The following is a 14,112-nucleotide window of genomic DNA, read 5'->3' on the forward strand; positions in this document are numbered from 1 at the left end:
TTGTATGCTGATAGTTTCCTTGGTAAGGGGGAAGTCTAGATTAGTTATGGATATTGACGCTCCCATGTCTATCGGCATCTCGCACTGCCGGCCCCCTAACACTGCAAACAAGCATTCTTGAGTCCTCTCTGTGGTCCCACATCTTCACCGGGGGCCGGTAACCCACTGTTGAGTGGCTGCCAACATTAGAATACTTATGATGTCCTCGTTAGCGAGCATCTCTTGCGGGGGGTGGGGGGGGATGGCCGCAGAGCTTCTCTAAGGAGCGCTACACTTCTCCCCTGGTCAGAGGTGGTTCTCCTCCTGGGACTCCTCTAATCTGTCCGGGTCACTGTCCTTCATCCCTCCCCGCTTAGTCCAGCATTTCCTCGCTGTGTGGCCTAGCTTGTCACAGTTCTGGCACTTCAGCCTTGATTGTCCACCCCTCCCTTGAGCCCCTTTGGTCTGCTGGCGCTCTCTACTAAAGTGGCCTTCTTTTCTACAATTAAAACAAGTCAAGGGGGCTGCGCGTGGTTTTCCTTCCTCACTCGCTCCTTCCATAGCTGCTGCCACTGCGGCCACGTGCGCTTCTACCGCGGTTACTTTCCTTTTCTGAGTAGCATCCAGCTCAGACGCCCATCTGGACAAGTCATCATAGTTTTGCCTTGTGACTAGCCCTGCTTTTAATACGTCTTGTTGTGCAGTACTCAACACGTCTTTGTATATTTTTAGGAATGCTTGATTATCCCTGGTGGGGTTCAGTATTTCTGAATACGCTTGGAAGCTCAACCATTTCCACTCTGCATAATCATGTTCGTATTCCCTCTTGTTTTGAGTGACCCCCATGATTACTCCCCAGTTTATGGGTATTGCTCCTACTACCCGAATTACTTCTGCTTTAAACGCCTGATATTCTGCCTCCGACTGTGCTACAGTGGGGGCTATCTTCACACGTCTCTGTATCATTGTCCCAACTATTGCCACATTTCTTCAGTCATTTTTGCTCTTACTAATGCTTCCATATCTCGGTTGCGAAGGCTGTGGCATATTCTTATTTCTCTTATTTTTTGCCAAAACTCTTCAGTACTTTGTCTCCTCTCTAACTTGGGTAATATTTGTAATAACTTCAATGCGTCCCTGGGTGTCAATGTCACATAGGTGGTTTTTATCCGAGGCGCCACAGTGGGTATAGCGGGCATGCCCGGGTTGTCTCCGGCAGCCGGTACCAGTGGGACAGCTAGGGGGCCAGGTACAGATTCTATCTTGATCGGAGCTGCCCGTACCTTCTGGTATGGGGGAGACCTACCTTCCCCAATCGTCATAGTCTGGGTTATATTTGCGAGTCTCATCGGCCAACTCATCCCACTCTGGTCTCCCACTATTCTCTACTTCTTCACTTCAAAGTTCCAGTGGGGGATATATTGGTACAGGTGCAGGCAGTGGGGTAGGTGGTGCTGTAGGTCGCCCAGTTACTGCTGCACATATTGTACCATTCCTGCTGCTTACTTCCACCTCTTCCATCTTTTTTATTTTAGCTTTTAGTTCCTGTATTATCTGATCCTTTCTTTCCTTCTCTTTATTTTGTTCCCGATAGCAGGCTAATACTACCATATGAACCCAGTCCCCTTTATTTCTTGGCTGGCACTCCCACCACTTTGCCTGCCTCTCCGGTGGGTTGTCTGGTTGCCATCCCTTTTTCTTCATTCCCTCAATTAGTTTCATGTTTTTATCTGTTAGCAATTTCTCTATAGATCCCTCGGGTCCCCAGTCGTATTCGCCGGCCATTTCTAAGATCGCTAAGGGATTACCTTTCCCTGAGTGGGCTACTCTTGTACCTCCGTCGCGCCTCCTGACCGATACTTGTTTGTTAGTACCGTGCCCCGATTGACCGTGTTAGAGCCTACTCATACCCCAAATCATCCTTATTCCTTGGTCTCTGTTCTCTCCGGGGTTCGTTTATTTGTTCTTTCTACAGATTTCCACCTCTAACTTGTAGGTGATATTAAAAAGGGAACTCACCCCAACAGCTGTCACATCGTTTTGGGTCAGTGAGTCTGTATCTTTCCGACTACACCAATTGATGGGGAGAATCGCTCTTTTCTCTTAACAAGCCCAGATTCAACAGACAGATACCTTGGATAAGTTTCAATGATCTTTTATTCTAGCACGTGCAGGGGGAGCATCTCACTTCTCAGCCGCCTGAGAGAGGATCTCCAACGAGCTGTTCAAATCACACCTTAATTATACAGGTTTTGGCACAAGTGTCCTTGTGGATGGACCCTAACAGTGACGTGATTGGTTGTACCAACGCATGATCAAATACCCATTTATTCCCTTATTCCGGGTGTCACTTGACCTTGAGCCAGAGGTCAACGAATGGTCGTCTCATGGCTCTATTATGTTTTATGCGTACATGTGGTTTTAAGCATATCTCTCTCCCCTACCACTTCCTGGACCCCTGACTCGGAGGTGAGAGTTTTACCAACTGATCCACACACAATCATATTCAAAAGGGCATGGAAATGATAGGAATGGGTCATCCAGTGTACCTTGTCATTTGCACCTCAGCAATCATAGAAACTTACAGCACAGGAGTCCATTCAACCCATCATGCCTATCCCAGCTCTTTGAAAGTGCTATCCAATTTAGTCCCACACCTCGGCCTTTTCTCCATAACCCTGCAAATGAGTCCTCTTCAAATACGCGTCCAATTTGAATGTACCTATGGAATCTGATTCCACCACCCTTTCAGGCAGTACGTCCCAGATCTTAACAACCCACCCAACCCCTTGTAAAATATGTCTCCTCATTTCCCCACTGGTTCTTTCGCGGATTATTTTAAATCCATGACCTCTGGTTAATTCCACGCTTGCCAGAAGAAACAATGGAGCCGAAATTGCCCCTCTCCTTCAGGCCTGTTACCACCGCAAATCGGCGGCCACGCTGCGGAGCGGAGTGGCCGCTAAACTTTCGTGGAATGTCCGCTGCTAGGCCAATTGCTCTTATGAGGTTTCCCAGCGGTGTCCCAATCTCCGCGCGCCCCTCCCCCGCCGTCGTCAATCTGTGGTAAGTGCGTCATCACCGTGCGCTCCGCCGATCTATAGGGATGTAGTGATACCCGCCCTTTTATATGGCTCAGAGACATGGACCATATACAGCAGGCACCTCAAAGCACTGGAGAAATACCACCAGCGCTGCCTCCGCAAGATCCTGCAAATCCACTCGGAGGACAGATGCACCAACGTCAGTGTTCTCGCTCAGGCCAACAACCCCAGCATCTGACCACGCTCGACCAGCTCTGTTGGGCGGGCCACATTGTTCGCACACCCAACACAAGACTCCCAAAGCAAGCGCTCTACTCAGAACTCCTACACGGCAAGCGAGGCCCAGGTGGGCAGAGGAAATGTTTCAAGGACACCCTCAAAGCCTTCTTGATAAAAGTGCAACATCTCCTGACCCAAGACCACCCTAAGTGGTGGAAGAGCATCGGGAGGGAGCTGAGCACCTCGAGTCTCGCCGCCGAGATCAAGCAGAAACCAAGCGCAGACAGCAGAAGGAACGTGCGGCAAACCAGACTCCCCACCCACCCCTTCCCTCAACCACTGTCTGTCCCACCTGTGACACAGAGATCTCGGAGGGTGGTAAGGCTGGAGGAGGTTACAGAGATAGGGAGGAACGAGGCCATGGAGGGATTTGAACACGATGATGAGTGTGATTAGTAACAAGGGGTGATGATTGAAAAGGACTTGGTGCGTTAGTGTATGGACAGCAGAGTTTTGGATGAGTGAAGTTTGCAGAGGGTGGAAGATAGTAGTCTGGCCAGGAGAGCACTGGAATAGTCATGTCTTTTCTCTCCTTTTTGGGACAGAACACTACATATTTTCACCACCCTTTGGATGAACAATTGCTTTCTGATTTCACTCTTGAACGGCCCTCTCTCTAATGTTATATCTTTTTTCCTCAAACGAAGTTTCCCCTACCATGGCTGATAGGACCCTCGAGCGTGTCCGTTCTATTTGACGTACTTCTGCTCTCACCCATTCCCCTCCCTCATAGAACAACGCTTGGGTTCCCCTTGTCCTCACCTTCCACATTCAACAGATCATCCTCTGCCATCAGAGCATCCAAAAACATAACAGGACCGTTATCAGCGATTTTAACCTCAAGGAGTCTTCTGCCTCCTAACTATTCCCCTGTATAACTCACGGCGGCTTACCACCACCTTCTTAAGGGCAATAATTGCCAGCGACTCCCATATCCCTAAACAAAATTTCCCTGATTGTATCAGTTGTACCATGCTTTGGCTCCATAATGGCCCAGACATCGCGGTCGGAGGCTTCCCGCTGGCAGATGCCTTTGACATGAAAAATTTCTACGAATTTAGCTGGTGGTCCAGGAGGTTCAGAGACTTCTCGTCCTGGGCCTCTATGCGAAAGCCTGTGTAGAGGCCCTGTATCCCAGGCACTTAAGCACTTCGTACGCTTCCCTGGACCGGCCCAACCAATCAATGTAGGGGGATCCAAATCCATACAAAGGGAACTCACCATAAGTATGAATGGGAATACCCCCACAACGCACAAGCACATAAAATAAATTTGGGTGCAGTTCATTGAAATTTTCACCAGGATTTTTTTTTCCAGTTTCAGGCGTTGGGATGAAAGGGAATGAAGGCTCCCTAGTGGTGGGCTGCGTTACACTCGGGCCTTCGGGTTCTGAATGGATGTTTCTCCCCCTCACCATCCCATTTACACACAGCCCATTGCTGTGGCGGGGACTCGGGGAAACAGCACAGCTCAAGAATGTAAACCAGCAAGAGCCTGTGCTGACCGTGTCAAACACTCCAGATTGCATCAGTCCTGGTCCCAATATCTACAGATATTGCTGCACTGGGCCATCTCACCCAAGGCAGCTGGGGCATTCTGGGGGGAAGAGGGTGAACAGCCAGAGGTCCTGGTCCATATCAGGACCAATGACATAGGTAGAAAGAGGGGAGATCCTGCAAGCAGAGCTTAGGGAGCTAGGAGAGAGAGGTTAACAAGCATGACCTCAAAAAGATAGTAATCTCCAGATTACTCCCGGTGCCAGAAATAGGAGGATACATGACTGGAGAGATGGTGCAGGCAGGAGGGCTTTAGTTTCCTGAGGTATTGGGACCACTTCTGGGGGAGATGGGACCTGTACAAGCCTGATGGGTTATACTTCAACAGAGCCGGGACCAATATCTTCACGGAGGGGTTTGCTAGTGCTGTTGGGGAGGGTTTAAACTAGCTTGGCAGGGGGATGGGAACCTGAAAATAGAGGGGAGTAAAGCTGGAATTAGAAAGCAAAAAGAAAGTAAGTATGAAGGAGAGAGGAAATAAACAGGAAAGCGAGAATAAAAAAACAAATTTAAAGGCACTTTGTCTAAATGCACGTAGCATTCGTAACAAAATAGATGAGTTGACGGCACAAATAGATACAAATGGTTATGATCTGATAGCCATTACAGAGATGTGATTGCAAGGTGACCAGGACTGGGAATGAAATATTCAGGGGTATTTGACAATCAAGGAGGACAGACAGAAAGGAAAAGGAGGTGGGGTAGCTTTATTGATAAAGAATGGAATCACTGCAATAGTGAGAAATGATATTGGCTCAAATGATCAGGATGTTGAAACAGTTTGGGTGGAAATAAGGAATAATAAGGGGAAAAAGTTACTGGTGGGCATAGTCTACAGGCCCCCCCAACAGAAGCAACTCTATTGGTCGGAGTATAAACCAGAAAATAATGGGGGCTTGTAAAAAGGGAACAGCAATAATCATGGGTGATTTTAACCTCCATATTGATTGGACAAATGAAATTGGTCTGGGTAGCCTTGAGGAAGAGTTCAGAGTGTATAAGGGATGGGTTCCTTGAGCAGTATGTAACGGAAACAACCAGAGGGCAGGCTATCCTAGATCAGGTCCTGTGTAATGAGACAGGATTAATAAACAATCTCCTCGTAAAGGATCCCCTTGGAATGAGTGATCATAGAATGGTTGAATTTCACATTCAGATGGAGGGTGAGAAATGTGTAACTCAAACCAGCGTACTAAGCTTAAATAAAGGAGACTATGAAGGTATGAGGGCAGAGTTGGCTGAAGTGGACTGGGAAAATAGATTAAAGTGTAGGACGGTTGATGAACAGTGGCGTACGTTTAAGGAGATATTTCACAACTCTTAAGAAAACGATATTCCAGTGAGGAGAAAAGGGTGTAAAAGAAAAGATAGCCGTCTGTAGCTAACTAAAGAAATAAAAGACGGTATCCAATTAAAAATAAGGGCACACACAAAGTGGCCAAAACTAGTGGGAGGACAGAAGATTGCTGACTTTTAAAAGCTTCCCAAAGAATGATTAAAAAATTATTAAGAAAGGGAAGATAGACTATGAAAGTAAACTAGCACGGAATATAAAAACAGATAGCAAGAGTTTCTATAGGTACATAAAAAGGAAAAGAGTGGCTAAAGTAAATGTTGGTCCCTTCGAGGACGAGACCGGGGAATTAGTAATGGGGAACATGGAGATGGCAGAAACTCTGAACAAATATTTTGCATCAGTCTTTGCGGTAGAGGACACAAACAATATCCCAACAGTGGATAGTCAAGGGGCTATAGGGGAGGGGTGGTGGGGCAGCGGAACTTAATACAATCACAGACACAAAGGAGGTGGTACTCAGTAAGATAATGGGATTAAAGGCAGATAAATCCCCTGGACATGATGGCTTGCATCCTAGGGTCTTGAGAAGTAGCGGCAGGGATAGTGGATGCATTGGTTGTAATTTACCAAAATTCCCTGTATTTTGGGGGGGTCCCAGCAGATTGGAAAACTGCAAATGCAACACCCTTATTTAAAAAAGGAGGCAGACAAAAAGCAGGAAACTATAGACCAGTTAGAGTAACATCTGTGCTTGGGAAAATGTTGGAGTCCATTATTAAAGAAGCAATAGCAGGACATTTGGAAAAGCATAATGCGGTTAGGCAGTCAGCATGGATTTATGAAGGGGAAGTTATGTTTGACAAATGTGCTGGAATTCTTTGAGGATGTAACGTATTATGTATGTAGGCACCTTGTTAATGACTCCACAAGGCAGGGGTATGGTACTCAAACTGTTTAGACTGTAGTCCTTTATTTTCAGCTCCTCGAGTGAGGGTACCTAGAGGTGAACTCCCTTTTCTACTGGGTTACCTGCAGTGTAGGTCTCCAGCAGCAGCACCCTCTGGTGTACAGGTAAGGTGTGTACAGTGTAAAGGTACATTCAGTGTTACAGACATCATAACAATACAAGCATGCATACATAACATAACGAACAGGCTGGATAAGGTGGAGCCAGTGGATGTGGTGTATTTGGACTTCCAGAAGGCATTCGACAAGGTGCCACATAAAAGGTTACTACACAAGATAAAAGTTCATGGGGTTGGGGGTAATATATTGGCTTGCATAGAGGATTGGCTAACTAACAGAAAACAGAGAGTCGTGTCGAAATCTCGACTCACAATATACGACTGACACCTTCAGCTCCGGCAAATGTTCTTTTAATTTTTACTTGCAGCAAGGGAAGAGTCTCACTCAGTCAAAGGCTAAGTGAAGACCTCCAATATGGTACAGTTTCACGAGGTATTTATACAACAAAAAACAAGTTATGATCCCATCCTGTGTATTGGTTCTGCCTTTGCAGTGAGCGAATACAGATAAAGAGTTAATGATTACCACATTCTTGTCTTGACATTGTTTCCAAATGTCTCCTTTGTCAGAATTATTGGTGGGCCAATCAGCCATTACTCGATTAGGGTGTGATAATGTGCTGTTACCGGCCTTGCATTGTGTCAGGATTGTCCAGTTTCCTGGTCAGTTATTTGGGCCCATAGTGGTTGATTGGGTACTTGGCTTCTTGCATAATATAAAATGAGTTCTGTACAAGAGATAATGGCTGGTAATTTGATTATCTCTTAGGGGGGTGAATTGGTGCTGCATGGATAATACAGGGGAGCACAATGGGTGGTACTTGTCTCAGCAGGGCAGTTTAATGTTGTCTGCTGGCTATTAAGCAGCTATCAGCAGTTTCAATCCAGGTTAGCATGTTTATGCAAACAGACTGTTGCGGAAGTTTCTGGAAGGACCAGGACTCCATTTTGTTTTATGTCAAAAAGGGTACAAAAAACAGTGTAATGCAGATTTAAAAAATACATTTCCACAGTCGGGATAAATGGTTCATTCTCGGGTTGGCAATCAGTAACTAGTGGGGTGCCGCAGGGATCAGTGCTGGGACCCCAACTATTTACAACCTATATTAACGACTTGGAAGAAGGGACTGAGTGTAACGCAGCCAAGTTTCCTGACGATACAAAGATGGGAGGAAAAGCAATGTGTGAGGAGGACACAAAAAATCTGCAAAAGGACATAGACAGGCTAAGTGAGTGGGCAAAAATTTTGCAGATGGAGGATAATGTTGAAAAGTGTGCAGTCATGCACTTTGGCAGAAAAAAAATCAGAAGAAGTTATTATTTAAATGGAGAAAGATTGCAAAGTGCTGCAGTACAGCGGGACCTGGGGGTACTTGTGCATGAAACTCTTTTGAGTTAACCTGCAAAACATAAAACATGTATCCGTGCCACCCGACCTGGATGACACTACTTGTGCATGAAACACAAAAGGATAGTATGCAGGTGCAACACGTGATCAGGAAGGCCAATGGTATCTTGGCCTTTATTGCAAAGAGGATGGAGTATAAAAGCAGGGAAGTCTTGCTAGTTATACAGGGTATTGGTGAGGCCACACCTGGAATACTGCGTGCAGTTTTGGTTTCCATATTTACGAAAGGATACACTTGCTTTGCAGGCAGTTCAGAGAAGGTTCACTAGGTTGATTCCAGAGATGAGGGGGTTGACTTATGAGGAAAGGTTGAGTATGTTGGGCCTCTACTCATTGGAATTCAGAAGAATGAGAGGTGATCTTATCGAAACGTATAAGATTATGAGGGGGCTTGACAAGGTGGATACAGAGAGGATGTTTCCACTGATAGGGGAGACTAGAACTCGAGGGCATGATCTTAGAAAAAGGGGCCGCCCATTTAAAACTGAGATGAGGAGAAATTTCTTCTCTCAGGAGGGTTGTAAATCTGTGGAATTCACTGCCTCAGAGAGCTGTGGAAGCCGGGACATTGAATCAATTTAAGACAGAAATAATTTCTTAACCGATAAGGGGTTAACAGGAGTGGGCAGGGAAGTGGACCCGAGTCCATGATCAGATCAGCCATGATTGTATTAAATGGCGGAGCAGGCTCGAGTGGCCGTATGGCCTACTCCTGCTCCTATTTCTTATGTTCTTATTGTTCTAATGCTGCAAATTGAACAATTATATCACATCAATCCAATTCCTTTCATCAAAAACATTGAGCAACTTTCTAATCTCCCTTAATTGAAGGAAGCCTGGTTTTAATCAAACAACTTTTGGTCTACAATCATTTGTGTTTGTTTTAAACACTACAGCATTGCGGAAACTATAAACAAAGTGATGCCCTTTTGTTGGGAAGCGATGTTGCCCTGATGTTGGGAGGAAGAGGCAGATGGCACTTATTATATCTAAGGAAACAGAGGCAGACCGCAGAGCTAATGTGCATAGCATGGCACAGCCACAACAACATCCTGCGATGCCCGGTGGTCGTTTGCCTCAGGCTCAAAAATGCATCGCGATCGGTAAGTTCAAAGTAAAGTTAGTAAATGGTTTGCAGTTTGGGCCCATTCAGGACGTAGAGAATTGGCCGATCTCAAAGTGATGGGTGAGGGTGGGGAGTGAGCATCATAATCCAGACACCCCCACTGGCTCCACCATAATGTCAGCGAGCTAACAGGAGAGCCCCCCGTGGAAATTCACCCTCCGTAACTACCCATCCTGGAACACAGACGTTCAGGAAATAAGAAAATGTCCACTCTTCATACAACCTGAAAATGGGGCTTTTCTGAGCAGACATCACCGTCACATTCACCTGAAATTAACAAGCAGAATTGTCAAATACTGGGAATCATTTGTGTGATTATCTAATCTCCCACTTAACGATGTATAGAATGAGTCACAATACATACATTTTTTTGCCCAAGGGGATTAAGGCCATGGAAATTTTGATTACGAGGGGCAGTGCCGCACTCTCGGGGGGGCAGTGCCGAGGAAGCGCCGCACTGCCAGAGGTGCCATCTTTTGGATGAGACATTAAAGTGAGGCTTGGTGAAGGGCTATGGGGAGCAGAGCCAAGATCAGATCAGCCTGATCTTATTAAATGGCGGAGCAGGCTCGAGGGGCCAAATAGCCCACTCCTGCTCCCAGTTGTTACGTTATGTTCACCCATGTTATTCAATGTTTACAGCAGTGACCAACCCAAAACAGCCCCCCGCAAGTTTTCATACGCTGATGACATTGCCTTAGCCACGCAAAGCATGAATCGGTCCATCACCGAGACCACCCTGAGCAGTGATTTACAGAGGAGACTTCGGCCAAATCCGCTAAAGACCGTCACCTCGACATTCCACTTCAACGCCCATGAAGAAAACTAAGCTTTGAAAGTCTCCTTTAGCCACGCAGAGGTAAACCATGCTAAAAGAAACCTTCTATTTTAGGAGTCACAATCGATCGCACCGTGTCCTATCGACAACATCTCCAGAACCTTGGCAAGAAACTAAAGAGTAGGGTCAACTTGATCCAGAAACTGGCTGGATTCACGTGGGGAGCAGACGTTCAAACCCTCCGTACAACAGCACTCGCCCTGGTGTACTCTACAGCAGAGTTATGCTCTCCAGCATGGCTATCAAGTCCACATGTCGAATCCATTGATGTGCAGCTGAATTCTACTGAGAGAATTATCACCGGTACGCTTTTATCGACACGGACACCTTGACTGCCTGTGCTTGCAAACATCGCCCCACCATATCTACGCCTCGAATATGCAGTCTCCAGAGAATACAACCACTACCCCAGCAAAGACATGCCGATCCAGGCCGACTTGAACAACCTACTGCCAACCAGTCTCAACTCTAGGCGGCCATTTTGGACCATCGCTAAAGCCCTTCAGCGATCTCCCCTCAGTCTTCATGACCCATGGCGAAATGCTTGGAAGAACTGCGACATACGGAATGGATTCCTCATACAGGACCCCACAGTACAACCTGAAGGATCCAACCTTCCTCGCAAACAGTCGGCAACCATCAACTGCCTCAGAACCGGTCACGGTCGATGCTGCCACCTTCTCCATAGGTGGAAGATTAAAGCATCCCCATCATGTGACTGTGGAGCTCCTAATCAGACCCTGGAGCATAACATTGAGCACTGCCCTCAGAGGGAATTCACAGGCAGCCTACAAGCTACCCACGCTGTTACACCAGAAGCTTTGGCTCAGATATCTGCCTTAGATATGGACATTTGATTTGCTTTGCTGCTACCATACGAAAGACGATGATTAATCTGTTACTAATGTGCTTACATAAACCTTTATTATTTCCCGTTATGTTGACCACCAGTCTTCTTTCATCCTATATATTTTATCAGTCTTTCCTTCTGCATCATCCTTACCCTGGCCCTTCAGTATTCCTGGTCACAGCTACAGAAAAGGTTATCTGTCGATTGAACGATAGTTTATAGGGAATTCTATCCCGTGCCTTTTGTCAGCGCTCTCTCTTCAACCCCTGGATAAACACTGGCTCTTTGGTGTTGTTCAGGATTTCCCTCCCAAGTCACTCACCATTTCATTATAGATATCCCACACTAGATATCAAACAGCATCAGACTCCCCCAGGAGTTTCCTGCCCTTCCAGAGCCCTCCTTCCCTCCCGCTGTGGCAACTGACCGTCGGCTACACAGCTCTGTGACGTCCCTCACAGCTTTAACCTCCAGCTGCCACATTAAACGTCCCCCTGCTATTCCGTGTGGAAACATTTACCCCAACAGTAACCTGGAGCCCGGGAAGAGGCACAGTGTGCGTAGCAAAGCAATGGTTACCTTGTCACCTCCTGTTCATTTGCTTGATTATCTTCTGGACCTCTGTAATTGCGTTGGGACAGCGGAAACAATCCCTGAATCGTCTCAACTTGGGAAATCCCAGCTCTCTCCAAAGAACTCGAAATACTTTTGTTCCTCCATGAAATAAATCGAGGTCAGTTATAGTCTCCTCTCCCAAGTCTTTGGATTTCCCTGAAATCTTGTCAAGCAGAAACACAGCACATATATTCTCTTCTTTTGTCCCTTTTTCTAAAGTGCGAATCAACAGAATAATTTCAATTCATTGTCTCAATTTCAGGGTATTTTTATTTTAAGATAGCAGACTCATATAAACAATACAGTGACGATGACACACTGCGGAGGGGGAATTGCTCAGCCTTCCCCTCACCCACTGACTGCAGTCTAATGCACACTTGTTCCTGGGCTACTGCTGGAAATCCACTAGTGTAATACATTACTGATTAGCTCAGTGGAATCAACATCTTAATCTTGCACCTCAGTGGTGTCTATCCCCCATCGCCCTCCTCCAGAGTGGCAGGGTGCTGCTCAGAGGTAATGCTATCTCCACAAGTCCGTCCTCCTGCTCCACACTACAGCCACGGCTCAGTGAGTAGCTCTCTTGTCTCGGTGTGGATTCATAATCCCACTCCTGAGACTTCAGTACATAATCTAGGCCGACACTCCAGTGCCAGTACCGAGGGAGCGCCGCACTGCCGGAGGACCAGTGCTGGGGGAGCGCCGCACTGCCGGAGGACCAGTGCTGCGGGAGCAGTCTTTTGGATGAGACATTAAACCGAGGCCCCGTCTGCTCCCTCAGATCGACATAAAAGATCCCATGGAACTATTTTGAAGAAGAGCAGTGAAGTTCTCCCTGGTGCTCTGGCTAAAATTAATCCCTCAAATCAACATGACATCATTATTTCATTGTTTGTGGGAGCTTGCTGTCCACAAATTCCCCACCACGTTTCCTACATCACAACAGTGACTACACTTCAAAAATACTTCATTGGGGATAATTCCAGAGGTTGTGAATTTACCCATTCCCGGGATCACACATGCACACAATCTCTTAATCACAGATAGGGAGGGAAAAGACACGGACAACAGCAGAACTCACAAAAAGGCAGAAAAATACCAGAGATAAATCTACACAGGGCGAGACAAAGAGTAACACAGGTCGAGAGTAATTACTTGTGATCCATTGATGAGCGTTTTGGAGGTCTTCATTTTGACGAGACACTTTGTAGACAAACAGGATGCACGGAATCTCTGGCCCTCCTGGACCTTTGGAAATGCCTAGTTTCTTCACAATATCTTCATGTATTTCTCCTCGACCGTAACATTCCACTGGTATAAAACAGAACTTGTACTGAATCATTTATATTTACAGCAGAGATATTTTACTCAGGGTATGATTTTCAGAGACTAAAAGTGAAAGGTGTCAGCAACACCATGTGACATATTCTTCTGAGGAACCAAGCACTGAACTAGGAGACTGGCAACCAGCAGTGTAGGTCAAGAGGATAGGCCTGGGACTGACAGCAGAACCTTGCACTGGTATGGGCGGAGGCGGGGGCGGGCGACAGAGAGCCGGGGGGGGGGGGGGGGGGGGAAAGAGAGAGCGGGAGGGGGGGGGGGGAAAAAGAGAGCGGGAGGGGGGGGGGGGGAGAAAAGAGAGCGGGAGGGGGGGAAAGAGAGCAGGAGGGGGGGGAAAAGAGAGCGTGAGGGGGGGAAAGAGAGCGTGAGGGGGGGGGAAAGAGAGCGGGATGGGGGGAGAGAAAGAGAGCGGGAGGGGGGGGGAGAAAGAGAGCGGGAGGGGGGGGGAGAAAGAGAGCGGGGGGGGGGAGAAAGAGAGCGGGGGGGGGGAGAAAGAGAGCGGGGGGGGGAGAAAGAGAGCGGGGGGGGGAGAAAGAGAGCGGGGGGGGGGAGAAAGAGAGCGGGGGGGGGAGAAAGAGAGCGGGGGGGGGAGAAAGAGAGCGGGGGGGGGAGAAAGAGAGCGGGGGGGGGAGAAAGAGAGCGGGGGGGGGAGAAAGAGAGCGGGGGGGGGAGAAAGAGAGCGGGGGGGGGGAGAAAGAGAGCGGGGGGGTGGGGAGAAGAGAGAGCGTGAGGGGGGGGGGGGGGAAGAGAGAGC

At 47.4% G+C, this 14,112-nt stretch overlaps 1 long non-coding RNA gene across 1 annotated transcript in view; it reads right to left on the reverse strand.

Moving 5' to 3' along the window:
* Nucleotides 1–7,092: 7,092 nt before the first annotated feature.
* LOC139240387 (uncharacterized) overlaps nucleotides 7,093–14,112 on the reverse strand; it is a 26,968-nt gene continuing 19,948 nt past the window's right edge. Inside the window, exons 2-4 of the long non-coding RNA XR_011588715.1 lie at nucleotides 13,173–13,328; nucleotides 11,982–12,230; nucleotides 7,093–9,981 (exon numbers count right to left, since the gene is read on the reverse strand). This is a non-coding gene — a long non-coding RNA (uncharacterized lncRNA). The remainder of the gene's footprint in view (nucleotides 9,982–11,981; nucleotides 12,231–13,172; nucleotides 13,329–14,112) is intronic.

The sequence above is a fragment of the Pristiophorus japonicus genome, chromosome 31, assembly GCF_044704955.1.
Source record: "Pristiophorus japonicus isolate sPriJap1 chromosome 31, sPriJap1.hap1, whole genome shotgun sequence".
In the NCBI taxonomy this organism is placed as follows: domain Eukaryota; kingdom Metazoa; phylum Chordata; class Chondrichthyes; family Pristiophoridae; genus Pristiophorus; species Pristiophorus japonicus.